Below are 27,283 nucleotides of genomic sequence, written 5' to 3'. Positions count from 1 at the left end.
CAAATTTCCCTTTACTCTTGATATTACCAAATTGTTTAGCAGTTTTAGAAATTCTGAGATCCAAAAGGTGTCAACAGTACAACGCCTTAAATTTTTTAGCTGCTTTAAAGCGTGCCCTCAAAGACTCGCTTTTTTAAGCAGTAATTTGAATAAATGGCATAAACTGCCAACCTTTCTGCAATCATTCACCGAATTTTGTTTTGGTTATGGAATTAGTTTTCATCTCCTCTTTCTTTTCTTTGTTACTTCCTTTCCATCTGACAAGGTGTTTCCTAACACATCTAAAATTTGGATTTAAATTGGGACCCAGTTTGACAATTGAAGGACAGATTTATAAAGCACCAAAACTCCTAATTGGTAGTTTGATTTTAGTATTTGTTTTTTTTGTTTGTTTTTTATTTATTTATTTATTTATGTACTTACTTCTTCATTCATTCATCTACTTACTTATGTACAGAATATTAGATAAGAATACATTTGAAAGCACTTTAATGAGAAAGAGGGTAAGCAAATTCTCGTTTAACATAAAAGCCACTTCAACTATTAATCATGATTACAGAAAATTCCCATTGTGACAGAATATCATTTAACTTCCAAAAACTAAAGGCAGTGACAGCACACATTTTTGTAAAGCTCTACCATATAATAATTTGGTGTAAGGAAAGATTTCACAACCTAATCTTTGAAAGAGCTTCAATTACCAATCAAATATACATAATCTGTTTCATTTGTTAGAATCTTGATTGTATATATTATTTTGGCTTTGTTTTAACAAATATACTTGGCCATAACGAAAATAAACCTGCTGAAGTCTCTGCGGTCTGAGACAAGCTATAACACATTTCTGCACCACAGGGCGGGCCCCTGGGATACCTACTGAGAAAATGCATGCCCACTGAGCATGCCCAGACTATTAAAATGAATTGACATGTTAATGCTGACAGGAAAAGAGCACAAGAGAGCTTGCTAAATTACTGCTCAGTCAGGCACTAGGAATTCCTGAGTGGCTAACTCCTGAGCAAAACCCACAGCAAGCACAACAACAACAACAAAACTTTATTGTCAAATGCACCCAAAACAAACAAACACTAACAGGGTTGTCATGTTAGCAATCCACCTAGCCATAAATCATATGGATTTTAATCATACCTGCCACCTTAGCCGCTTATCCCCAGAGAAATTGTTTTCTTTTTGCTCCCTCCTTCATTCGCTTTCAATTATCTGGAAGCTGTTTCGCATGTTTATTTATTTATCTAAAGTTCACATACAGTATGCATGCACAAATTTTCTCCAGGGGTCTGGACCAGGCAGATCATACGAGGATGCAGTGGAGCGTAGCAGCTAACAGCTCGGATGAATGTACTCAGTCTCAAAAACCTGCTTTGGACCGTGATGACAAGGAAAGGGGAGGACAGAAGTAATTAGTGTGTGTACAATGATTGATTATGGCTTAATATTCGGGCATTTCACCTTTAGACCACCATAGGTAGACTTAAAGAATGAGGAGACAGGAAGTTCTCGTGGTTTTTGATAAGTGAGGAAGGAAAAACTGCTTTTCCATATTTAAGTCATTAGCTTCTCTTCTGTGGAGGTGGAATAAAGTTTATTTGCTTTTAAACACATATGTTTGATCAGTCTATTCACTGCCTCTAAGAGTGGTTCAAAACCTCAGATATTAAGATGAGCATAAATAAGTGACTTCTAGCCTTGGGCGGGCAGAGAAGAGATGAAAGGAAGCTGCGCATTTCAGATGAAATTATCCAATCTCACCATTGTGTTGTCTTATTCCCACGAACAACTTCAGAAAATAATACCAATTTGACTATTTAAGGAATAGGCAGTGAACTGTTTCTGACCTTTTCTCTACTCCAGGAGGTGAGAAAGTAGCATAGGTACATTGTGGAGTCCATGTCTTTTAGACACAAAACTCATTTTCATGAGACAAAATTGAGCAAAATATAGATATGTTAGATATAGGAAATTCAGGAGAAAGAAAACTCACTTTATTATATCTGTCAGATTCAAGGGTTTTTGATACTGCTGTGTGTGTGTGCATGTAAGTCATGAGGGCTTTTTATGCACACTTTGATCTGTACTTGCCACGCTGTGTATTAGCTCCATCTCTAGATAGAATCTGTTTAGAACACCCATAGAAATTAAAAGGATCACATGGAGTTTGACATTTTGCAAAATGAAAGAATAATGGATGTATTATATTGTGTTTTTTTCCCTTTTAATAAAAATGTCTAACTGACCCATGGGAAGCTTGGCTGGAAGTTTAGAAGTCAGAATCATTTTTCTTTCCCTTTATGCTCAAAAAATATAAGAATGTAATTTCTTCAGCTTCATATTTCTTGAGATTTCAGTGTATTTGAGTTATCTTTCTTGTTTATAAGTCAGAAACTAAATACTCTGTTTACCCTAAAACACTTTATTGTCTTATATTCACTTAGCATCCTATATCTAAATGCCCAGATAATCAAATCTCTCTGCTCTATTTACTTTTATGGTTTTCTTCTTCTACCTGACCAAGGACATGGCACAAAACACAAAAATGGTTGACCTTTAACCTCAAGTCTGAACAGAATCAATAACCCATATCAAATTAGATGCAAAATTTTAGTCTTCCAAAATGCCAGATTATTGATATTTGGGGGTAGAAAATAAATCGAGCCACATTTCATAGATATTTTACATTCTACATCAATATTTTATAGTTTGCACTCACGATTTTGTATTTCCTATAATCTTCCTTAAAACATCACATATGGGGCCGGCGCAGTGGCACAGTGGTTAACATCGCACGTTCAGATTCGGCAGCCCCGGGTTCGCCGGGTCAGATCCCAGGTGCGCACATGGCACTGTTTGGAACGCCATGCTGTGGTAGGCGTCCCACATATAAATTAGAGGAAGATGGGCATGGATGTTAGCTCAGGGACAGTCTTCCTCAGTGGACAGAGGAGGATTGGCGCCAGTTAGCTCAGGACTAATCTTCCTCAAAAAGAATTCATATTAATTAATCTATTCAACTGTACTTATTCATCACCTAGTATGTGTCAGGGAGGTGCCAGATCGCAATGTCTTAGGTGAGATAGTCCTTAATTGTTGCATAGATATCACTAGATCAATATCTATCTACCTGTCTATCTCTCTATCAATCTATCTATCCATCTCATTTCAAAAATATCAACTTCAAAATCCAAGATTAAATTAAACTGAACATGGTTTAGATGCATTAAAATAATGAAAATACATCAATAACTTTGTGTACCACTAAAAGATGGCTGATAAGATTTTGATCACCCAAGTCTACATTGCACTACCTGCATCACATGGGCGAGAAGAGAAGATAGCCTAGGGCAGAACATAGAGTGTCCTAGAATTGCAAGAAATCCCCAGAAAAGCTGAGAAGGAAGAGAGAGACTGAAGAAACTGAGGGGAATGTGAAATGGGAAGAGAGTATTTCAAGAAAGAGAATCTAATGCTGTGAAAATGTCTAACATCCTAGAGACTGAAAAGGGTCTCTTGGTTTAGTAAGAAGATGTCACCGTTGACCCAGTAGGGGGTCCAGATTGCAGTGGCTTTAGAAATAAATAAGAGAAGAAAATGAAGAAACAACTAGTCTAGGAAATTATTTTAAGGAGTTTTTCAGTGAGAGGGAGGACAGAGAGGTAAGACTGTGTCTAGAGCAGGAAACTGCAGTAGAAGGAAGATTTCAGAGACACCACACTGCAACTATTTATATGGTAGTGTTTGTCTGGCTCCCTATGGAGTGGTGCCGCACACACACAGTGAAGCCCTATACAGTGCCACCATTATTGCTTCTTAGTTTATTCATTCATGTTTTTTTTTATTTTAAAGATTTTATTTTTTTCTTTTTTCTCCCCAAAGCCCCCTGGTACATAGTTGTATATTCTTCGTTGTGGGTCCTTCTAGTTGTGGCATGTGTGACACCACCTCAGCGTGGTTTGGTGAGCAGTGCCATGTCCACGCCCAGGATTCGACCAACCAAACACTGGGCCGCCTGCAGAGGAGCTTGCGAACTTAACCACTTGGCCATGGGGCCAGCCCCTATTCATTCATTTTTAAGATGGGAGAATCTTTGGTATGCTGAAGTGTTCATGGAAAGTGGCTCATAGTGAAGAAGAGATTAGAGATATTGGGGAACAAGAGAGAGATTTGGAGCAAGTACAATGGGGGATTGGCCACAGGGGCAAAAGGGGGAATCTCTTTTTATTTAGACAAGTGTGAATTCAGGTCAGTTTGTGTCACTTGCTGTTCTTCCATGGAATTACACATGGCCAGCCTACATAAAACAGTGCCCCCCCCAACATCCTTGCCAAGTCATTTATAAATTTTATCTTTTACGCCATCAACAAGTGACATTATTTGTTTAAAGTAGAAGAAATTCTATCTTTTTTTCACTGTTGTATTCCCAGCTCTTAGAGTACTGCCCATGGGAGGCGCTCAATTAGCATTTATGGATTTTTCAGTCATTCTATAATACGGATATTTGTAAAACTGTGTTATTTTCTTGAAAAGGATACTATTGTTTGTCAAAACAACAGACAATTCACTTTTCTTCCTACGTTGGCAGAAGTCAATTTTGTTCAAGGGAATCCACCATCTCTTCCCCAGTGACTCAGGAGATTCACGATTGGTCTTAGCAGGTGGTGGTTTACCTATCTGTCGGCTTGCCAGGGGCTTGTTTTGCATGAGCATGTGACCCAGGACTGGCCAATGAGATATGTCGAGAGATTACGTTATGGAATTCTGTAAAATGTTTGCTTGATGATAAAAAGAAACAGAGAAGAAATAGTTCCTCATCTCCTGCTGTACATCATTTTGTCTTCATTTTACACCTAGAACTAGAGCACTCATAAGTATGAAAAGAGCCAACTTACTGAGAATACTGGAGAAGAAAGATTTGAGCCATGAATAAGTTAACCCCGACCTTTACTTACTCACTCAGCTGCATTCCACTACCACCCCACTAAGTGCCAGGAGACAATAGAAATGACAGCCATAATCCCTAATTTCAAAAGTTTACAATATCCTGGTCTTGAAGGCAACATGTCCCCATATAGGTGAGAGGACAAAAAAAAAGGTTAACAAACAAACAAGTGTTTCTTATCTGGAGACTTGTCTGGGGACAGGTCCACTTACAACTTACAAGTTGATTTAGGCTGTTGACAGACTTTTAGCAAGATGATTCTTACGTAAAGTAATTTCAAGAGTGACACCTCATCACTTTGTGCATATTCTGTGGGTTGGAAGCAACTTACAGGTCTCATCCACAATCTAGAGGGAGGGCTTATACCGGGCTTGAAAGTGGGGCTCTTTAAGGTCATTTTGGTTTCTGTCTACCACAGTCCACCATCTGGCCATCAATGATTAATGTCCCTCCAACATGCAAAATAAATTCTCCCCCTCCAAAGCTCCAAAGGGTCTCATTCTGTAACAGTACAAGCTCGACATTCAAAATCTCATCATTTAAATCAGGTCTAGGTAAGAATGAGGTTTCTGGATATAATCTGTCAAGAACAGCTAGCCCTTGAGGCATTCCTCTCCATCCGTAACCCTATAACGCTAAAGACACAAGTTATCTACATCTAACAAACTCAATATAAAATGGGGGGAGACCCTAAAAATAACATTTGTGGACATTCTAGTTCAAAAAGCAGGAAAATGGAAGATAAAAAGGAGTTCTGAAGTTTAGCCAGGCAAACAAGAGTTTAGTGATTAGATGTCAAGGACTGTGAATAATTCTCTGTGGCTCTAGCCTCCATCCTTTCTCTCTTGGTTCTGCTTTGTGGTCACCCTTCTTTTGTCATGAAAGGTACTGTAGGTTCTCAAGTGAGTAGTTTTGTCAGCCCTTCCAGCCAGTAGAATTTGGGGTGATCTGACAGCCTCCTTTCGCATTGCACTCTGTCTTTTCAGTCCAAGCCAATAGTGACCTCTTCATTGAAACAATTACCTCAAGTACTTTCTGGGTCTCCTGTAGATTTTAATGGGGTCCATGTCACTAGACAAAAACTAGGTCCACAGATATTTTTGAGATAATCCTTTCTCTACTTTGGCATCCTGCTAACATGGCTAAGGAGCATCACACCGAACTTCCCAGAATCTTTATGATTTGATTGGAAGAATCTTTGAGGTGCATTGCTAATCTCTTGAAAGATCTCTTTTTGTGACTGATTACCCTAATCTTTTAATCTTTCTGAGGCTTCAGTAAGAAGTTATGGAGTCACGACCTTGACTTTCCTTCAAAGCAAGCTGTTCTGACAGTGAATGTCAATGTTAATTTTTTTTTCCTTTTTCCATCTGGAGAGAATGAGAATTTTCAGAATCATCAAATCTTGGGTTTTTTTTAATAGTTCTTCCCTCAATTTATCTCTCTCCCCTCACATTTTACTATAATCAACAAGAATAAACAAGACAGTACCTTCACCACTTTGCTTGAAGATCAGCCTTATGACCAAACTCATCACTTATAAGTATTTTCCATAGAACCATAGAAGACAATTTTGCTAAGTTTTTGGGCACTATATAACAAGGATCCCTGTCCTTCCAACTTTCAATAACATACTCCCCTCTTCATTGTCAGCCTCATTGACAGTGCCCTTAATGTCCAGATATCTGCCAATAATCTGCTGCTCATAGCTATCTAGGTATTTTCTATCATGTTTATCAAAATTCCTCCCACCTCTGCCCATAGCCTGGTTTCAAAGTCACTCATGGATTTTTAGGGATTACTTTCCTTGTACCGTGTAATAAATTACTACAATCTTAGTGGCTTAAAAACATCATGTATTTATCACTTCACAGTTTCTGTGGGTCAGAAGTCCAGGCATGTTGTAGCTGAGTCCTCTGTAAGGCCATGGTCAAGGTTTTAGCCAGGGCTGTAATTTTCATCTGGAGGCTCAACTGGGGAAGAATTCACTTCCAAGTTCACTCAAGCTGTTGGCAAAATTCATCTTTTTGTGACTATAAAACTGAGGGAGCTAGCTTCTTGCAGGTTATTGACAGAAGGTCTTCCTTAGCTCCTTGCCATCTGGGCCTCCTAATATGGCCACTGATCATTTCAAAGCCAACAAAAGAGAAAGTCTCTAAAGCGAGTCTGTTGGCAAGACAGACAGGTTACTATACAATGTTACATACTCACGGGAGGACTCCTATCACCTTTGCCATATTCCATTGGCTAGAATCAAGTCAAAGTTCTCACCCACTCTCAGAGAAGAAGATTATAACAAAGGCATGAACATAAGAAGGTGAGTGTCATAGGTTGGATTGTGTTCCCCCCAAATTCATATGTTGGTGTCTAACTCCCAGTACCTCAGAATGTGGCTGCACTTGGAGATAGGGTCTTTAAAGAGGTAATTAAATTAAAATGAGGTTATTAGGATGGGCTCTAATCCAATGGGATTGGTGTCCTTCTGAGAAGGTGAGATTAGAAGAAAGACATGTGCAGAGGGAAGAACATGTGAAGACACAGGGAGAAGATGATCATCTACAAGCTAAGGAGAGAGGTCTCAGAAGAAGCTAACCCTGGCGACACCTTAATCTCAGACCTCTGGAATTGTGACAAAATAAATTTCTGTTGTTTTTCACCCAGTTTGTGGAATTTGTTATGGTATCCTTAGTAAACTAATACAGTGGGGTCATTGGGGGTCACTTTAGTGTCTATCCTCCACAATTGGAGACGTTGATGGTGGTTTTAAGACATAGTCCTAAGGAGCACTTGGTGTTCTTCTGAGGTGCCTTAGAGTCCTTCCAGCGGGTGGAAGAGCAAGCATATGGGGCTCTAGGGCTCCCAACCCCATTTCAATGAGTGAATTCCACTTGAATCTGTTGTATATATTGGAATTCTACCTACTGAGAATTTTTCAAGTTCAAAAAAATCTCTGTAGTCTTATCCGATGTGTCTTATCCCAGGAATATATTCCTGTATGGAAATTTTATTGACTGTTAAAATAGCACTGGACTAGTATTTAAGAGAGCTAAACTCTGATATCCACTCTGATATAAGCCAGTTTGGGAACTTTGAACAGGCCTCCTAAGCTCACTGACCTTTTTGTTTCTTCACCTAGAAAATTAGGAGTTTGGACGAAACGATTCCAGATTCCATTCCATCTCTCAGTAACGCAAATTACAGCAGTTTATAAATTTTGTTGTTAATCACTTTGCTTCCATTTCTACACTTACAGGGGAGAGATAATAAGATAATTCTAGGAGCCAGCCTAGTGGCGTAGTAGTTAGGTTCATGCACTCTGCTTCTGTGTGGCCCGGGTTTGCCAATTTGGATCCTGGGCACGGACCTAACACCGCTTATCAAGCCAGGCTGTGGCAGGCGTCCCACATATAAAATGGAGGAAGACAGACAAAGATGTTAGCTCAGGGCCAATCTTCCTCAGCAAAAAGAGGAGGATTGGCAGTGGATGTTAGCTCAGAGCCAATCTTCCTCAAAAAAAAAAAAAAAAGATAATTCTATACCATACGAAGTTTGTTTTGCTTGATCAATAATGACAAAGATTTCTGACACTTGAAAGCAGTATATATATTTGTACTGAAAAAAAACTTGATGGTATTTCTCCAGCATTAGAAAGATGTGTGAGAGTTACATTTTGAGCATTGATTGTAGTTTTTATTCTTGATTACATGTCTTTGAGAAAGGAACTGAAATTAGACAGAAGAGACTGGGTATTCTCATAAGTTCTGTGAGTGTAAAAGAGTCTTCCCAGCCAATTTTAAAAGAGAATATTTTTATCTTAAACCATATATAATAGTTTTTACCTCTGTGTTTTCAGAGATGAATTTACATAGCTGAGATGTTGTTTTTGTGTTTGTGTAAAACTAGTGACAAATTAGAAAGTGAAAATAAACTTTTGTTCAAATGCCAGGGACCTCATCTGTATTTTTATTGCTTTGAGCTTTTTCACTCACCGATACAGGATTTGAATCAATGAATAATTCTTTATCCTCACACCTGTAGTCTGAACTTGCTGCCGTAGTTGACAATGCATAATTTTGCTCTATTCTGTCAAAACTCAGCCCAGAAACTAAGAACATGTTCTCCTTCATTCATCGTAACATTCTAAAGAATTCATTTCCTTTAGGCGATGGTTCAAAATTTGAGGTCAGCATGAGTTTAAAAACTTTCAATGCTCTTTTAACTCTCGGTTGTCACCTATTCTGATTCTTCTGTCTTCAATTCCCACAATGAAGGTTCCTGAACAGAACTCATCTGAATACTGAAAAGGCCGTGTTTCTAAAGCTATAGCAGGCTGGCAGGAGCTGCTCCATTCAGATGAGCTCTCTGATGTACAGGTGAGGCAGCAACTATATTGGCAGCATTTGCTGAATTCTCCAAGCCCACGGGGGGGCAGGATTCCATCTGGTTGGGATCCTCTCCTGGAGTAAACTCGGGGACCAAGCTTTCTGAAATGAAATGGGCTGCAGAGGAACATCCCAAAGTGACAGCAGATTTTGTGTTCAATGACCGTCTGGTTTTCATTATCTTGTTCTCAACGAAGAATTCATCCAAAGAACAACCAAAGAAAAGCAATGTATAAACCATGTCAACTCCCCCTTGGATGAATGTGTCACACTTGATCCGTTATCTAGTGGTGATTGTGTAAAGGTGGGGAAAGGGGAGAGGAAGAAGTACAAAAAGGAAAAGGAGGGCAAAAACAAGAGATGGTAGGAGTAGGAGGAAAGCAATGTGTCAGCTCTTCAGCTGTCTCATTATGCAGCTCCTCACACTCACCAAAGACGTAATTCATCCTGCAGGTGCAGACATTGTTGGCTTTCTCATGGACTTGACGGATGGACCAGATGTATGTTCCCTTACCCCAGATGCTCTTTAAGAACACCGACCATGAGATAGGGGATTGTGTGCACCTGAATCAGCACAATCACTGAGCCTTATTTGTCTCAGTTCTTGTTTAAAGAACCAGTAGTATTGTGCACAGAGCAACAAAAACTAGACAGAGGGCTTTTCTCTTTTAATATAGAAAAATGGCCAATCTAAACACCTTTTGGAGTCACTTCTTTATAACTGCCCCTGAGATAAATACGACACGACCGGCCTGATTACTCACTACCAAGAGACACATTAGTGGACAATTATCAGAACACTTGGCAACATTGCATCCTGTAATAAAATTCATCCGTATGTTTTCTACAAGGTTTCTAAGAATTTAATATGGATTTTTCTAGTATAAATAAAAAAAAGATTTTTCAAGTCATGTGAATAGATAACATAGAAATGGGAACTTCATTCTATCTGAATGTGTCCCCTTCCCCTCCCTGCTCATTAGCTCCCACCACCTTCAAGGATTCCAAAATCCGAACGAAACTGTTGCTTTTTGGGTTGAAGTTCCATTGACTCTTGGCAAAAAGCAACTTCCTGGTTCAAAGAAAAAAGACTTATAAAAAAGCTCACAAGGCTTCTTAGACATCAAATGGGTCTTACGAAACCACATTTTGATGAGCTAAGTGTAAATGAATCAGAAACACATGGATTAAATTTCCCTTGAAATACACATGGGTTTGAAAATTAAGGAAAAAGTGTTTAGCCAAATGTGTTTTGGGTTTCCTTGAACTGAAAACATTTGAAAAAAGTTGAGGCATTTGCTAAACCCTAATACACTGTTGTGTTTGCTCAACCCTCCTCCAGATCAATTAAATTTCCACGAGGCTTCCTCCATTCCCTTGTGGTTTGTCTTGTCACCTTTGTCTTGACACATTATAGACCAAACTAAATTCCCATTGAAAAAACAGACTGTTGTTCATCTACTTAAATATGAGGGAGCTATTAAAACACCCAGTGAATCAGAGACATTAAGGGGTGGAAAAGCACCCATTAGGTCATGAATTCTATCCTGAGGGTTGGAGCACATGCACTCACAGCTCTCTAGTGCTTTATCCAGTGTAGTTTTAAATGTCTCAAGTGACAGGACTTCCACCACCTCCCTTGGGAGAGTATTGTGCATTCTAATAGATTTTGCCATTAGGAACTGTGCCTAAGTGTACAACAGAGGCACAGTGGACTGTCTCGGAGAAAAAAAGGTATTGTGGAGCATTAACTCTTTCACTACTCCATATCAATCACCTGCAGCATGTGCAGCAACTTACTTTAGCATTTCAGTACTTATGAATGTGCTGTGTTATATGTGTACCTCACTAGTTTTCATTTCAAAAATAGCATTTGGTTAATGGGATAAAATTGTGCCTATTTTAATGCAAGATAAAGCTTCACAATTAACAGATACAACAGAATAAAACTATAGAAAGTCACAAATATATTCTCTTATTTGATATTATTTTAATATTCCTCAAAAATACATGACTTTGAAAGTCTTGAGATTTTTATTAATCAGGAAATGACATCTAAGTGTCACCAACTGGAACCTAAACACACATACTACCTGTATATATATTTTATTACATATCTTCTCCCAAAACTGCCTTCCTTCTGCTGCTAACATCTTTTCTTTAAACCTCTTCACAGCAAGTTGAACTTATTTTCTATTTCTACTGCTCCTAAGGAAGGCAACACATTTGTTGGAAAATATCTATTTGTCTTTCTAGATAAAAAGGAAAACCTAGCTTTCAATATAACTAACATGTTTTCGGAGGTCTTATGGCAGAGTTTACATTAATTTGCTCCAGTTCTCATTCTACTTACAAATGAGTTATAAGTCACATAATGACTTACATGGCCTGTCATACTGCTACTATGCTGACCTTTTCAAGATTCTGCATTGTGAACAGCTGACAGGCATACCTCTTCCATGCCAGTTATTGCAACCTATAAAACTTAACCAACGAAGCGACAAGAAGAATCAGGTAAGGAGAATGGGAAACGGCATGACATTCTTGACTTCCCTTTTCAATCTCTTTCAGATATGGGGTGGCTTTTCATGTTTCACACAATCTTTCCTTTTCGTTTTAAAATGAGCATTTTCTTCTCCTTTCACCCTGTTGCTCATATTATCTTGCCCCTCCGTATGCATTTCTGAGTTGGTCATACAAAAGAAGTCCTCTGTTAGGGTATGGAGTTGAGAATTTTGCATCTCAGTAGCTCTCTTTTTTTTTACTATTTTAAGATTTGAGGGGAAGGAGAGATTGAATTGAATAAATACATTTCAAAATTCTACATCCATTTGATTATTACCACACTTTCTCACGTTAAACTGTCTTTCTTAAAGACATTTTAAACAGTATTTAAAGCTGAGGACTTGCCTTTCGATTAGGACATCAACACTGAATGACACTTACCTTTAGCAAATAGAGTTGGGTCATTTTCCTCTCTCAATTACGCCAAAATGAGAAGTTGCTCTCCCAGACTGTTTACGTTACTATACAGCTTCGGTTACCATCGTCTTTTCCTGCAACAGATGTAGGTTTCCGTTTTTAATTTTTCCTTTAATCTTTTCTTAAAAGTCGATCCTTATGGCCCTTTAATAAGTGTGACTCTTCTCTGAATTTTTTCTAATGGATTCCCCTTCTCTCTTAAGAAGATTGCTGTTAATATTTAACAATTTTGAATCTCTGTTTTTAAAAGGGGATGTTGGATTCTTAGTTTTTAGGCTGGTTTGAATTCAAATGCACTTTTCCACAGCAAAGACTGAAAAGCACACATACGACTGCCATTTGATGGCAGCCAGGACCAAAAGGGGGCAAACCGCTGTTTCTTTCTTCTTTAAAGTTATTCGATATTAAAATAATTACAAGCACAGAGTAAGAACAATATTCTGAATCAAGTTACTGAGTTCCGTGCTCTACTCTGAATTTGTTAAGTTTCTGCGTAAAGGGGTATTTATTTTACCATCTAGAAAATGCTTTAAATTATGTCTCATGTTCAAAAAGACTGAGAAATAAAAGGCTCAGTTCTTCAGGCAGAGCTAACCTTTGAGATTATGGTAAGCATATGATGCCTGCTGCCATATTATGGCCACTAGCTTCTTTTTTTCATTATTGGCAAAAGTGAAACCAGATTCAGTAACGCATTCAGTGAGATGCCTTCAACTTACTCAAACTTAGGGAAGTCTGAAAATCTATCAGAAGGAGCTGATGGCGAGGCTGTGCTCAACTAAATCCAAATGTGCATGTGTACTTTCTACTTGTTCTATAATGGATACCTTTAAATAAAAGTCACTATGTAGATCATCTTATTAAGCACATCAGATGAGTCATTGTCTGAGGCGGAATTCAAACGCAAGATTTGTTTCTTGACAGTGATTTTATTCTATCTTACAAATACATGTTATTTCAAAAGGAGATATTAATAAATCCTTGAAAGCCAACATTTTCTATGCAATGATCATTTCATAGACATTGGGAAAGAGAGAAAATATTTATAAAGCATTTAGCGATGAGTAATTCACAAGGAAATAATTATAAATACAAGTCAAACAAATTGGCAATTGTTTGCATTTCAAATTAGAAATCACATGGAATGAAGCCTCGCTCTGATTTGCCTCACGAGCATCTTAGGGAACGCTGTTCCTACCTACGTTTGTGAGGCTCACATGGAGGTCTAGCTGATAGAACATTCGTCTGAGGGTCTGGATTTCATAAAGGCTTTCCTGGCTCTATCAGACCTTGCTGTGTGGCCTGGTGGAACGTACTCTGGATTTTCTCTATTTCAGTTTCCTCATCAGGGCAGCTGGGAATTAAAAGAAATTTTTTTAAAAATGTTAAAGATCTTAATAGTAAGAATGCTACCAATTTAGTAGGACCAAACCATGTTTTTCACAACAACTGTATTTTCCCTAAAGTCACTGATAGCCTGAACAGCCTCAATTCCATCTAGACTTTTCAGAAAATCCTGCATGTCCACTTAAGAGATGAGGAAATTCAGCTGAAGAGATGACGAGACTGAACGAAGGCCACTATGGGTATCAGAAAAACTGGCTAATGCCTTGTTTATAGAAGTGTTCAACAAATATTACTTAATATGATCCTACAGTGTCCCACCAGATTAGCCACAGACAGACATTCTTTCTTTATTAACTCCTTAAATGATATTGTCAGCATTATCTGTTTGTTTTTATCCTATATGTAGCGTCAAAAAGCAAAAAGGCAAAGATTTTAAGTCTCCTCTCAGTAAGCATGCTAAGAAAACCACAAAATCCTCAGACTTAATTATATTCACAGCTAATAGAGTGAAGAACAGTGAGTGACTGGGGAGGGAGATAGGTTAGCGTAAGCAGACAAACTTGTACCAGCCCTAAATTAATTTGAAATTTGGTGTTTCCCCACACACAGAAAATCCAATAGTAAAATATAAGTTATATAAAAATGCATACATGACTAATGCAATTTGTGGTCATGCTTTACTCTGATCCATGCATGATCCAGTTGATCCATGCACAGACAGGAATAGCATTAACTCTGGTGCAGGGGGGATCATGTTCCCAGGTTTGCTTGTAAAGTCCAAATTCACACTTGTCCCTGTTTGCTGAAAGCATTGCCCTAGATTTTTTATCGTCAAGCAATGCATTATTATTAATAGTTGCATTCAATAGGTCAGGATGGTTTGGTAGAAGTCCACATTTCAGTCATTCAGCCACTGAATACGTATATTTCCTTTAATGTCTTGGGGCTTTTTTTGCCTTTTGTCATAAGCAAAAATTTTTAAAATGGAAAGTTAAAAATTTCGTTTTAAAACTTTCACAATAAAACTTTTAATGAAAAGTTAATTATTGAATTTCTGCTTGCCAAAATAGAGGATGAACTTTTAACTTGCACAAAATACTTGTTGACATTTATTATCCACTATAGGGCCTGTAATGATACCACTAAACACATGAAAACTCAGACACAACTCTTTTGAAGAAGCATCAGCAGCTACTTCAAAAGTTACCAGTTGTTTATAGACAACTCTGCCAAAGATGATAATTTAACAAATGTAGCTAAAGAAGGTAGGCTCTCATATTACTCTGAAAGCAAATCTTTTTATTTAGATCAAGTTAATGTTCTTCGTTAATTTTGCTTATGCTGAAGTCCAAATTTTCTTGTGCATATAAAAAAAGGAAAGTAATAGCTGCTATTGACTCTATTAGCAGAAGAACTTTGCAAATGGTTAAATGACGTTACTTTTATCATTGTTATCAGATGCTTCAAACTGACAAGTTAATTCCACTGGTAGTTTAATTTTTTGATCTCATTTATAAAATCAAAGCAAAGATTAGGGCAGTTCATTTTGCTGAAATGAAACATCTGGCATGGAATATTTAGTTTAAAAAGATCAAAAATAAATAAAATTATTTGTTTTCATAATGAACATAAATATAAATATTGATGAAGAAAAGTGTCATGTTAAAAAATATTCTTACTAAATTAGGAAACCTACAGAACAGAAATATACTTGGTATTGGCTGTGGTGAACACTTAGTTTATACTTTTGTTTCCAAACAAACTGAAAATCTTGAGTTAAAATAGAAGTAGCTGTTGTCAGAATTTACAATTTTTTATTTCTGCACAGTAGGATGGGCTAAAATACAGATTTTTTTTTGTGATGAAGTTAATGGTGAATAATTTTTTTAAAAAAACAATGTGGTAGTGCATGCTTTCTCTTTTCATTGTCCATCAATAAATATATTTCAGAAATGTTTTATCCTTTGAAGAGCTGCTTAATAAGTAAACTTAAGTATTCTAATATGGTATTAAAACTCTTCTATAATTTTTATAACTATGTGTTAAAACAGAAGTAGAAAAAAACAATCCTAAAATTTGTATGGAACCACAAAAGAGCCTTAACATCTAAAGCAATCTTAAGAAAGAAGAACAAAGCTAGAGGCATCACACTTCCTCATTTCAAATTATATTACGAAGCTGTAGTAATCAAAAGAGGATGGTACTGGCATAAAAACAGGCACATAGATCAATGGAAAAGAATATAGAGCCCAGAAATAAACTGACGCCTGTATGGTCAATTAATTTACGATGAAGGAGCCAAGAATATACAATGTGGAAAGAAGATACAGTGTGGAAAGGGGAGTCTCTTCAATAAATGATGTTTGGAAAACTGGATAGCCACATGCGAAAGAAAGAAACTAGACCACTATCTTACACCATACACATAAATCAACTCAAAATGGCATAAACATGAACATAAGACCTGAAACTATAAAACCACTAGAAGAAAACATAAGGAATATGCTCCTTGACATTGGTCTTGGCAAGGAGTTCTTGGATTCGATCCCAAAGCAAAGCAATAAAAGCAAAAATAAACAACTGGGACTACTTCTAACTAAAAGCTCTGCACAGCAAGGAAATCATCAACAAAATAAGACGACAACCTATGGAATGGGAGAAAACATCGGCAAATCATATATCTGATAAGGGGTCAATTTCCAAAATATGTAAATAACTCGTGTAACTCAATAGCAAAAAAAAAAATCTGATTTATAAATGATCAGAGGAACTCAATACATATTTTTCCAAAAAAGAAATAAAATGGTGAACAGGTACATGAAAAGATGATATCACTAATCATCAGGGAAATGCAAATCTAAACCACAATAAGACATCACCTCACTCCTGTTAAAATGGCTATCATCAAAAAAACAAGAGGTAAGTATTGATGAGGATGTGGAGAAAAGGGACTCCTTGTGCACTGTTGGTGGGAATGCAAATAGGTGCAGCCACTATGGAAAACAGTATGGAGGATCCTGCAAACAGAAAGAAATGAAAATTTATGCTTATAATAGCAAAGGGCAAATTGAGGAATTTAAATGATGAATTCTCAAACAACATGCACTATTTAATTTTTAAATTCTAAAATTGTGCTGAAAAATCTTGACTCATGGGAGAAAAAATTTGGAGGTCCTTATTTTAACTGAAAAAATATATACAGCATACTGAAATGGAAAAAAATTAGAAAACCTACAGTTTTACAGGATTTAAATATGGCAAAGCATTCAAAACAGTCATCATCGTTAACTTATTTGAAAAATGTAGTCTTACAAAAAGAATTGTTAGATATTGGTGAAAGGTAATGTAAATAAAACAAAAAGCCAGTACCTGTGAAAATAGACAGTACTATATATGTATTTTTATGTTAAAGAGAATTCAGATTAAGAATATTTCCTCTTTAGTAGCATTTACCATTAGCTTATGAGGTACTACAGTATCTGTTAACAGATCATTGTCTCATTTCGAATTATTATAGTCCATAGAGAAGAGTCAATTGAAGGCATCAACAATTTCAAGTTAATTAATCAGAAAAAGGGACTTGGAAGAATGTTGCAGGTAATTTTACGAAGAAGTTAAAAATAGAAAGCCTTTGTGATGAGATTCACACTCCTCTGTAAGTTTATTTAAAAACATTGAATTGTACACCTAAAATTAGTGAATTTCAGGGCATATAAATCAAACTTCAGTAAAGATATTCAAAATCAAAACAAAAACACATTGAAAAACAAAATTTGTTCTAGGGAACAAAACCAGTTACACAATAACACAGACAAACTAAGAAAACTGATTAAGTTCATGAAAATTTACCAAAAATAATTATTCTACTTACATTCCTTCATAATATTCAACAAACAATAAAAATAATTTTATTTTAATTTATATGAATGTATGTTATTTCATCTTTTTAAGAAAAAGGTTTTTTCTTTTGGTTTTTTTGGTGAGGAAGACTGAGCCTGAGGTAACATCTATGCCAATCTTCCTATTTTTGCTTGAGGAGTATTGTCCCTGAACGAACATCTGTGCCAATATTTCTCTACTTTGTATGTGGGACGCCACCACAGCATGGCTTGATGAGTGGTGTGTGGGTCAGTGCTCCAGATCCAAGCCAGTGAACTCAGGGCCACCGAAGCAGAGTATGCAAACTTAACCACTACATCACTGGGCTGGCCCTGGAAGTTGTTTTTATTATTATTATTTTTTTTAATGAACCACTATCATTTACAAGGAAACTTTTTCTTTGATCAATAAATAAACCTTTCAAAATAATCTATAAACTTTAATGCTTTTAGCATCCCCTTTCACTCCTTTTTTTTAAAGATTTTATTTTTTCATTTTTCTCCCCAAAACCTCCCGCTACATAGTTGTATATTTTTAGTTGTGGGTCCTTCTGGTTGTGCTATGTGGGACGCAGCCTCAGCATGGCTTGATGAGCAGTGCCATGTCCGTGCCCAGGATCCGAACCGGTGAAACCCTGGGCTGCCTAAGCAGAGCGCTCGAACTTAACCACTCAGCCACTGAGCCATCCCCAGCCCCTTTCACTCTTAGAAATATCCTGTTTTGGATGATACAGTTCATGCTTATACTATTTGTGCGATACTTCATGCTGAGCACTGTTCTAAGATTTCACAAATTGTGATTCTTCTAACCCTCACAACAACTTTATGAAGCAGGTTATGATGGGAAAACTGGGACCTTGAGAAGTGAAGCCACTTTCCCAAGATTGCACAGGTAACAGGTGATGGCACCACGATCCTCACCCAGGAAGTTTGGCATGCAATATATTGTATGTTATTTTATTCTATCAATGTTTTTAAAATTTCTTTAACTTCTCTAACATACAAGTACATATACATACATATCATACTCAATAATTATATATATATATATCTTTACTCTATTCATCATTTTATTTAAGCGAAATAATAACCTAATAAAATGACACTTTACGTTACTTGTGATCCAAACATTTGAATTATCTTGTTTGAATTAGATCTCTGTTCTTTTTGCTTTCACGTAAGTGCTTTGTTTTATGTTGCACTCATTGCACCACAGGAATTTCTTTAAGAGATGAAAGATGGAAGAAGTGGAGAGAATGATCTCTCTCTTCCAGTGAGTTTATATAGTGATTCTATGACCCTGCAGTATTGAGTCGAACATGCTATTTTATTGGGAAGACTAATTTTTCTTGACTATAGAAACTGTGGTGTGGAGGTTTGGTTCCTTTGCGTTTGATTAATTGGAAGTTGTTATTAAGGCAAGTAACAGCTTTACTTGAATCTTCATTCTTTGAGGAAACAGTGATGATTTCTTTATGAATGGCTTTCTGATAATCTTTCTTGTGTAGTCATTCTTTGCATTTTATTCCAAATACAAGCACCACTTGGGCTCTTTTGGGAATGACTACCCGGTACTAGGCACGTACTCACAGCCTTCTCTGGACAGTATACAGACTCTCCACAGAGGTGTGGTTTGATTTGGTCCACATAGAATGAGCAGTATGCAGCTATATGGAAAAGAGGTGAAAGAACCTACTTTTAGTTATTCCATGTGGCACAGAAGATTTACATATTTAGGTAATCTTTAGAGCCATGAATAGAAAGGTCACTTGAGATTGGATTATAGAAGTCCATTGCCAAACTAATTAATTAAATTAATTAGCAACTTTTTAGTGAAAAGTAAAAGTGGTAACTATAATGCTAAGCAGATTCATCGTACAAGTACAGAATGGAATTGGAAACCAGAAAAAAAGGAGTGTGAGAGTCTTCACAGTGCCCTACTCCTGAGGGATCCCAAGTGAGTGACATGTTAATTGGTTTCTACTAGGATAGACCCAGGAACACAGCTTACCAGTATAAAGCTTGTCACCAAGATTGAAAGTTAGCACAAGGCAGGAAGAGAACCTGAGGTTTACATAAAATCGAGAAAAGGAGATGGGAATCAATGCTTGCAGTGGTGAAAGCACAACAGTATGCATTGCTCTATTTTGATTCCTCATGTTTAATGCTTCCTTCATTGACACGGTATGAAAGGTGACTGACCAGCTTTGCAGAGGTGAGGTCACCTAGGCCAAGGGTCCCTGAACACCAATCTTTGGACCCTGTTAGCCTGACTTCAGAATAGTTGTCCTGGGGGCCAAGGACTGAAAGGCAAGTTAAAAACCCAGATTTCTGGTGTCTGATCCCACAGATTCTGGCTCTGTAGGTATATCTGGGATGGGGCAAGGGAATCTGTTTTGCTCTTGTTTTATTTGTTTTGTTGTTGTTGTTGTTGTTGCAGAGTATGCCTGAACCGAGAGATGTTACCAGGTAACGCCTTCCTAGATGGTAGCTGTTCTTAAACCTCAGAGTATATTAGAATCACCTGGAGGGACTTGTTAACCCAGATCACCTGAGAATTTATAGTTGCGTCAAGTTCCCAGGTGATACTGATATTTCTGGTTCAGGAATGATAAATTGAAAAACGCTTGTGTAGAGTGGTTACATACTCAAATACCTATAAAACCTAAACTAAAATATATATTTGCATGAATCAGACTGAGAATGAATAGTAAGAAATGAGTGGTCTATATGGACTAGAGAGAGCATGTCTAACCTAAATATATTTTTAACATAGCTTCTTTTAAAATATTCTACTGGCTAGCTGAAAGTACTCTGAGGGAAAATTCTGCCCTATGCCCTTATATGTGTAATTTCTAGCTCTGTGAACTTAGACTGAGCGTGGCTTTCTATAAATGGGGGAAATATCATTCATTCATTTATTCAGCAAATATTTATTAACTCCCACATGCCAGGTACCGTTTTTGGTAGATGCGATGTATCAATTAAAAAAATTTAAAAAAACCCTTGCCCTCATGAAGAATTGTATATAGAACCAACCCACTTCTTCATATTTAGTTTAAAATTGAGATACAAATAATCTTAAGATCTGCCTTACTTATTAGTTAAAACTCCCACGAATGCAATCACTGAATATCAAACCAAAAATAAATGTCTTAAGTTTCATAATCTCTAAATAGGGTCCAAAGAAACCCTATGGTCATTTGAGTAATTACCTATCCACTCCCAACTCTCTATATTTCCATTGGTCCATGGATCTCATCACCATTTCTAATGAGCACAATTTCATATATTTCTTCCCAATTTTTCACATAGTACTCTGGATATCTTTGACTCAGCATTGCTATTGTAGATTCTGAGTCCATATGCTGATAAACACTGGGCTAAGTATTTTTAATGAGTTATTTCTAATCCACACATCAAATCTGTAAGGTAGATATTCTCTTCACGTTATGAATATGAAAACAGAGGTGAAGAAGAGAAGAATAAATTTGTTCAAGCTTCTAGAGTAGCCTTATAAACCAGAAGTCCATGCCAGATTAGTCTGACTGAGATGCCTATATTATTTTTCTAGCTTATCTCTTCAAGGCTTCTACAAAGTGGTTTTCTTTCTTCTTCTTGATCATGCAGAGTAACTCTAATCCTTTTTTGATAAGTCTATTATTCATGGTACCATTGACTTAAGACTTTTCTAAAGGTAAACCTCATTTCCCACAACTGTTCCTCACGTGTGGTAATTCCTACTGCCTTTACTTGCCTTGTCACAGTTCCTTGCAAACGGGTCCATCTGGGGCCCACAGGGCTGACTGCACTCTCCAGGTGTTGTGTGTGCAGATTCAAGTGGATTTGCACCATTATTTCCCTTATTCTAGCACATTGCTTCTATGAATACAGCCTCCGGGTCCATCAGCCTTTTTGGCAGCCACATTACTGTTGACTCCTACTGAGCATATTGTCAACTAAATGCCTAAGTCTCTTTCACACATGCTGTTGCTAAGTCGTATCACCCCCAATCCTACTTTTGTGCACTTTGTTTCTGAATCCAAGTGTAGGGCCTTACAATTATTCCTATCAAATTTAATCATATTAAAAGACCATTTTTCCAGACTTTTAGCATTTTTCAATATCTTTTAGCATCTGTTGGGGGGGATGGAGAATAGTCGGGGGAGATTGTGAATCTACCATTTAACTCAATGTTAGAGACTTAAAGTATTTATGTTTGCAAATCTAATCAGATAACTTTTAATCCATATTTAATTTATTGGTAAATCTCTTAACCGAGTAAGACTTGCTACAGATCACTGGAAACTTCTACTCAGGACAAAGACATCGGCCCCAAGGCTGATGGATCTTTTAGGCTATAGCCTGAGCGGTGCCTCTCAATGTTCTGAACCCAGTATGTCCTCCACTGCTATGTGGAGCTTGTTGTGTTCATATATAGGCTGAGAATAATTGCAGAGAATTCATGAGTTGATGTTCAGCTGAGCTCAGGTAAGCAAAAAGTTATGAACACCCTAAAGCAATCAAACTGTTGCTAGGTTGTTCACTCAAACTACATTGCCACAGACACTAAATCCCAAGACAAATTAAAAAGCTACCAAACCACGGGAGCATAAGAGGGGATTAACACTGTATAATAATTTAGTCACCAAAAAAATCACTACCTGTTTAAAATTATGTAAATATTGTGACTGCATGAACTGCAAAGTTTTTACGTGAGGGCAGAGATGAAAACCGTATTTGAAGAGAAACAAAGCTTTCTGTCTCTCTTCATCCCTTGGCCTTACTCTCTCCTTTGTCTCTTTTTCTCAACTCTTAGACAAATACTAAGCAACCTAAAAAAAAAGAAAAAAGGCAAAAATGTTCCATGCCAGATAGTTTTTAATCTTCTTCCTCTAACAGCTTCCAAGAAACTAAAAAGGGAAAAGTGGAGAGAGGAGGAAGATAATCAGGGTTGATTGTGAATCTGGGAAAAGTCTCAACTATGTATTGAGATACACAAAAATGAAATATGAAAGATCACAAGAGAGGAAATGAATAACCATTTTGCCCATTGCCAGTGTTCGGCTCCCCATTCTTCCAGCTGTGGCCGATGTTTCAGCTTCGCCCTTCAGATCTGAGTTAGAAACACATGCAAGCAACTCAGCTGCTGCGCTTTCTGGGACTGTAGTTTGCCTTTCTTTAGCATGCCCTAAAGATAGCATTTTTAGTAAACATACTGTCAGGCTGAGGAAATTTCATCAGGGGGGATGTAACCATTCTCTCTGGTAGGAAAGACTTCTCCACCTGCAGAGCGTAAACTATTGGAAATATAAAAAGTTCTTTTGGTAGCATCAGCAGCCAAAAAAAAAAAGTGCCAGATTCAGCTCTCCAAATACTTTTCTCATCTCTGCAGAGGATTCATGTAATGGGCTGATGACCGTCGTCTTCATAGTATGTCCTCTGTACTTAGCACAGTGTATGGCACAGACCAGGCATTCAACAAATATTTGTTGACTAAATGGATGAACTTTTGCTTGAACCATCTAGGATGAATTGGTTCTTTGGCATAAATAAGTATGAGCGGACACTCAAGGAGCAAATATTTGTGTCGTCTTGGGCAGTGGACATTACCAGGTAAGGAATTCTGTCCGCATTTATAGTTGTTTTGTGGGTGGTTTTCCAAATATTTGATTGAATTTGTCAGGCATTTCAATCGGGATAGAACATTCCATAACTGAATATACAGAAGTTCAACCTTCCCTTGAATCCTGAGAGCTTCTCACTCAGTTGATTTGATATGGGACCCAAGAGTTTGTGTTTTTCACAAGTTCCCAGGTGGTGCCGATGCTGTTGGTCGAGAGACCACACTGTGAAAACCACCGCGCTAATCCAACCCCTACATGACAAATGAGAAAACTAGAGGAATAGTAGGGATAAAGTAACAGATTATTACAGTTGCTAGAGGAGCACCCACATCCTCCCTCCAGCTGAGGCATATTTCTATTTTCTCATGGCCTCTCCAAGCAAAGGCAGCGAGAGGAAGAACAAGGGCAGGAGGGGGACCTTAGTGCAGTAAAAGCAGCACCAGCAAATGAGGACAGACCTCATGTGAAACTTGTGGATTAAATAAAAAGTTTTCACTTGTTTTAAAGTTCTCCAGGGGAAAGAGAGAGGTTCCATAATCTCCCTTGCTAACTTCTTCCACATCTAAAAACATTATTCAGAACATTCCTGCTACGAACTTAAGCCCATTTTCCATTGCTAATGAGGCATTCTATATTATACTACTAAGGAGCTGATGTTGGAAAATAAATGTGTCTATGAAGTAACCACATTTAAAAAAAAAAAAGAAAATTGAAATAAAAATAATTAAATGCAGCCAGCTGCTTTAAGCAACCATTTCATCACATGGTAAGAAAAGTATTCAAAAGCTATCCAAAATCGGTTCTCCTTTGTTTCTTCTTGCCTTATTGCCTCACCACCATGAGCCATATCAGTTATTGAATCCATTGTCTCAATGCATTTCCTTGTTCTCGGGCCAGTCCTGAGCCCTTTTGATGAATGGAACCGTCTTCATTTATTCCTTTGTACTTATCTAGCTTTGTCCTGTTCATATCAAATTATAAAAAACAAAGCCTATACTTGGTCACAAAGAAAGGTACATTTCTCTCCTCAATAGTCTTTTTGAAGACAATGTCAGAAAGGGAATGAAGTGGGCTGTGTAGAGATAGATTCACAGTTGGGGTGGGAGGAAGAGTCATACTGTTCCCCCCAAATTAAATACATCGCTTTTCTCAAACTTTGAAACCTTTGAAATCATTACTACATGACCTACGCTTCTCGCAGATATACTTGTTCTTAAAAATATGAGGTGGAGCGGCACAAAAGAAACACAAATATCTTTATGTTTATGAAAAGAACCTTGGCTGCTCTTGTCCAGACAACCAGACAACATTGCACTGCATTTATTAGGAGATTCTCTTGGGAGAGAACTCATGGAATTATGATTGAGGAAGACCCATGATTCATTTTGGTTAATGCCCTAATTTTCTTGGTTTGTTTTTAGTTTAACTTCTCTTTTGTATGTATTTTGGTCAATGATTCTAACAGGTGAATAGTTGTCATACTTTATGAAGTGCGCAAACTTGAAATACTAAATAGCAAAGTATTTTGCTACACCCCAAAGCACCAGCCTGCTGACATGGATATATATCCAGTTGAACTGGATTTATTCACTGCAATTTTTAGCATGTAAGGAAGCTCATGCTGGAATAAATAATAAAGAAAAGGGTTTAGTAAAATGCACACATGAATGTTTATAGTTAAAAAAACAACAAAAGCTAATGCTAAATATTTTTTCTCCCCATATCTTATAGATAGTTGCCATATTTTGGGAATTTTCCTAGAAGTTACTAAAAAACTGCACTTTGCTATGTGTGAATATTATTATTCTGTATATATCTGATTACATGTGCTAGATTTATTCTTAAGTATATCAGAATAATAAAAATTTTAGAAATACAAGTCATTTAAATAACCTGTGCCAATGCTTTTCAAACTGTTCTTAAACAGATAAAAAAACACATTTTTATAGCATTACCCAGCACAAATACACACATAAACACACACAGCTAACACAAAATTTCAGACAACAATATAATGGTGCTAAATGAGATACATTCTGACATTTTCCATTCTATTCTGTGTTGCTCTTTAAAAATCGTTGTTCAAGCCCCACTAAACTAATGTCAGTATTCACTAAATTTCACAAAAATCTCATCATCTGAGAAACACTGCTGTTTTTAAGACATTCTTTAGTCTTGATCAAATAATCCTTGAGTATGTTGATTAACTACCTTCCGATTTGTCTCTATACCAATTGAAGGTTTTGATGTAGTGGGTCTTTTGAATCTATGCTCACTTCTATTTAACTAATGTCTATCTCAAAGTAACTACAAAGTATATGTTATACATCTGAGACAGTGTAATACTTGATAATGTTAAGTTTGCTTAAGATGCAATTGTTAATGAACGCTTTGCAGTTACCATCTCAATCTGGTGAGCAGAGTGTGCAACCTAGTGTCTCTAGACCCGGTGCCTCTCTGTTCCATTCCCCTGGGCTTAACTATACTTGACTTTCTATACATCAGATCCCTCCTCAGAGAAGTCTAAAACAGCATCTCTAGCAATCTTTAATTCATATGATTAAAAATTCAAAAGCAGCCCTTGTACCAGCTGTTAAACTATGTTCGTAAGCTGTAATTCAGAGTTCAGACCCCAGCAAATTGAAGGTTAGGTTAACAGGATCATTCAGAGGAACTGCATTAAACCGTGGCAACTAGAACAGTAGGTGGACTGTTTTATACATGCTCATTTGCAGAAGATAAACTAAGGATGAGCAAACGGATCTCACCAGAAATCTTGCTATCGAATTTGATTTTTTTCACCTCTTTTCTGCAGTATGGTTTAAAAAAGAAAGCAGATGAAGCTAACCAGGGTTTTTGTTTGCTCCACACACAGATAAAAAAGAAGAAAATCCACGCAGATTGTTACACTGAATCTTATTTGAAAATTAACAAATGAATTTCTCTTTTCAGATTTTAACTTTCTCAAATATGCCTGATGTTTCAGAGGCAAATATTTTTGTTGTCCCAAACTGCAGTGTGCTAACATGTTCATCTGGGAAACTATCGTAAATTAAAATAAGCCTGGGTAGTAATATCGACGCCCCTTCACTTCTGTGGACAGTTGGGAAAAGTCATCTTTACAGTATCAATTCCCTAATCTCAAAAAATAGGGAAACCTAAGTCATAAGATAGAATGCATGCGAACTGAGAATTGGTCATCCTACAAGTGGGCCTGGCTCAGTCACTTTCAAGTGGCGTGTCTTTAGGGGTCATTTAAACTCTCAGCCCCACTGTTTTCACCTATTAAATGAGAGAAATGGACAAGATGAATTCTTCTGTGGCCAATGGTCCTTTCTTTTGTAAAATTTTATGCTTCTACATTTATGCATGAAGCGATGGTGGGGCTGGATTTCCTTGTTTGCTGATAGCAGTTGGGGAACAGAAGTGAAGAAACACGAAATATCTTCTTTCTTAAATGAACTTGAAATTTTCCCTTCTCAAGAATGACTTTTTGCATTGGAAAAGGAAAATAAGACTTCTCCAGGAGAGAGTGAAGAAAATGACACAGATTAGTAACCTGGGTTTAGAAAATATGAAAGAAAATCAATTGAGAGAAATTGAAACAGATGCTTCTGTCTCATAATGCAGTTGGCATATGTAAGGAAAGGAGTGAAAGAAACTCAAAAATATGTGTGTTAGCTTCAACAGAACAGGAAAATTATCACCCAAAAAAACACCAATATTTTGCTTAAAAACAGGATATAAGAATCAAATGTTCTTGTGAAAACTCAGACCAAAGTTTTGAGCAAACTTCAAAAAAGTATTTAAACCAAAACCAAAATATTTCAAAGATCACTTTCAGTCAGTGAATATCATGAAATGCTACTTCAAAAAACTTTTTGAATATAATTTGTATAACTGTACACTACAGTTGTTACTCTTCATAATCTTTGGAATAATAAGTAAGTATAACTTACTAATTGGCTTTGTCCATAGGGATGCTTAATTCTCATCATCTTGTTTGTCTGTAATGAGGTCTTCTCTACATCAGTGGAGCTTTTCTGTGTGGAGTGGCCTGAAAGCAAGATAAGTACTAAGGATGTGATAAAGCGCGTCAGCTAAGGATATACT

General features: G+C 37.0%; 1 long non-coding RNA gene across 8 annotated transcripts in view; it reads right to left on the bottom strand.

Moving 5' to 3' along the window:
• LOC111768897 (uncharacterized) overlaps positions 1-27,283 on the bottom strand; it is a 142,973-nt gene that overhangs the window by 18,192 nt on the left and 97,498 nt on the right. For 3 of the 8 annotated variants that reach the window (XR_011428479.1, XR_011428477.1, XR_011428481.1), the window contains 3 exons: positions 27,130-27,227; positions 13,517-13,672; positions 12,283-12,392 (listed from right to left, as the gene is read on the bottom strand). This is a non-coding gene — a long non-coding RNA (uncharacterized lncRNA). The remainder of the gene's footprint in view (positions 1-12,282; positions 12,393-13,516; positions 13,673-27,129; positions 27,228-27,283) is intronic. The other 5 variants (XR_011428476.1, XR_002801539.2, XR_011428478.1 and 2 more) reach the window with 2 other exon arrangements.

This window comes from Equus caballus, chromosome 18 (assembly GCF_041296265.1).
Source record: "Equus caballus isolate H_3958 breed thoroughbred chromosome 18, TB-T2T, whole genome shotgun sequence".
In the NCBI taxonomy this organism is placed as follows: Eukaryota; Metazoa; Chordata; class Mammalia; order Perissodactyla; family Equidae; genus Equus; species Equus caballus.
This window is presented reverse-complemented; position numbering and strand designations above follow the sequence as displayed.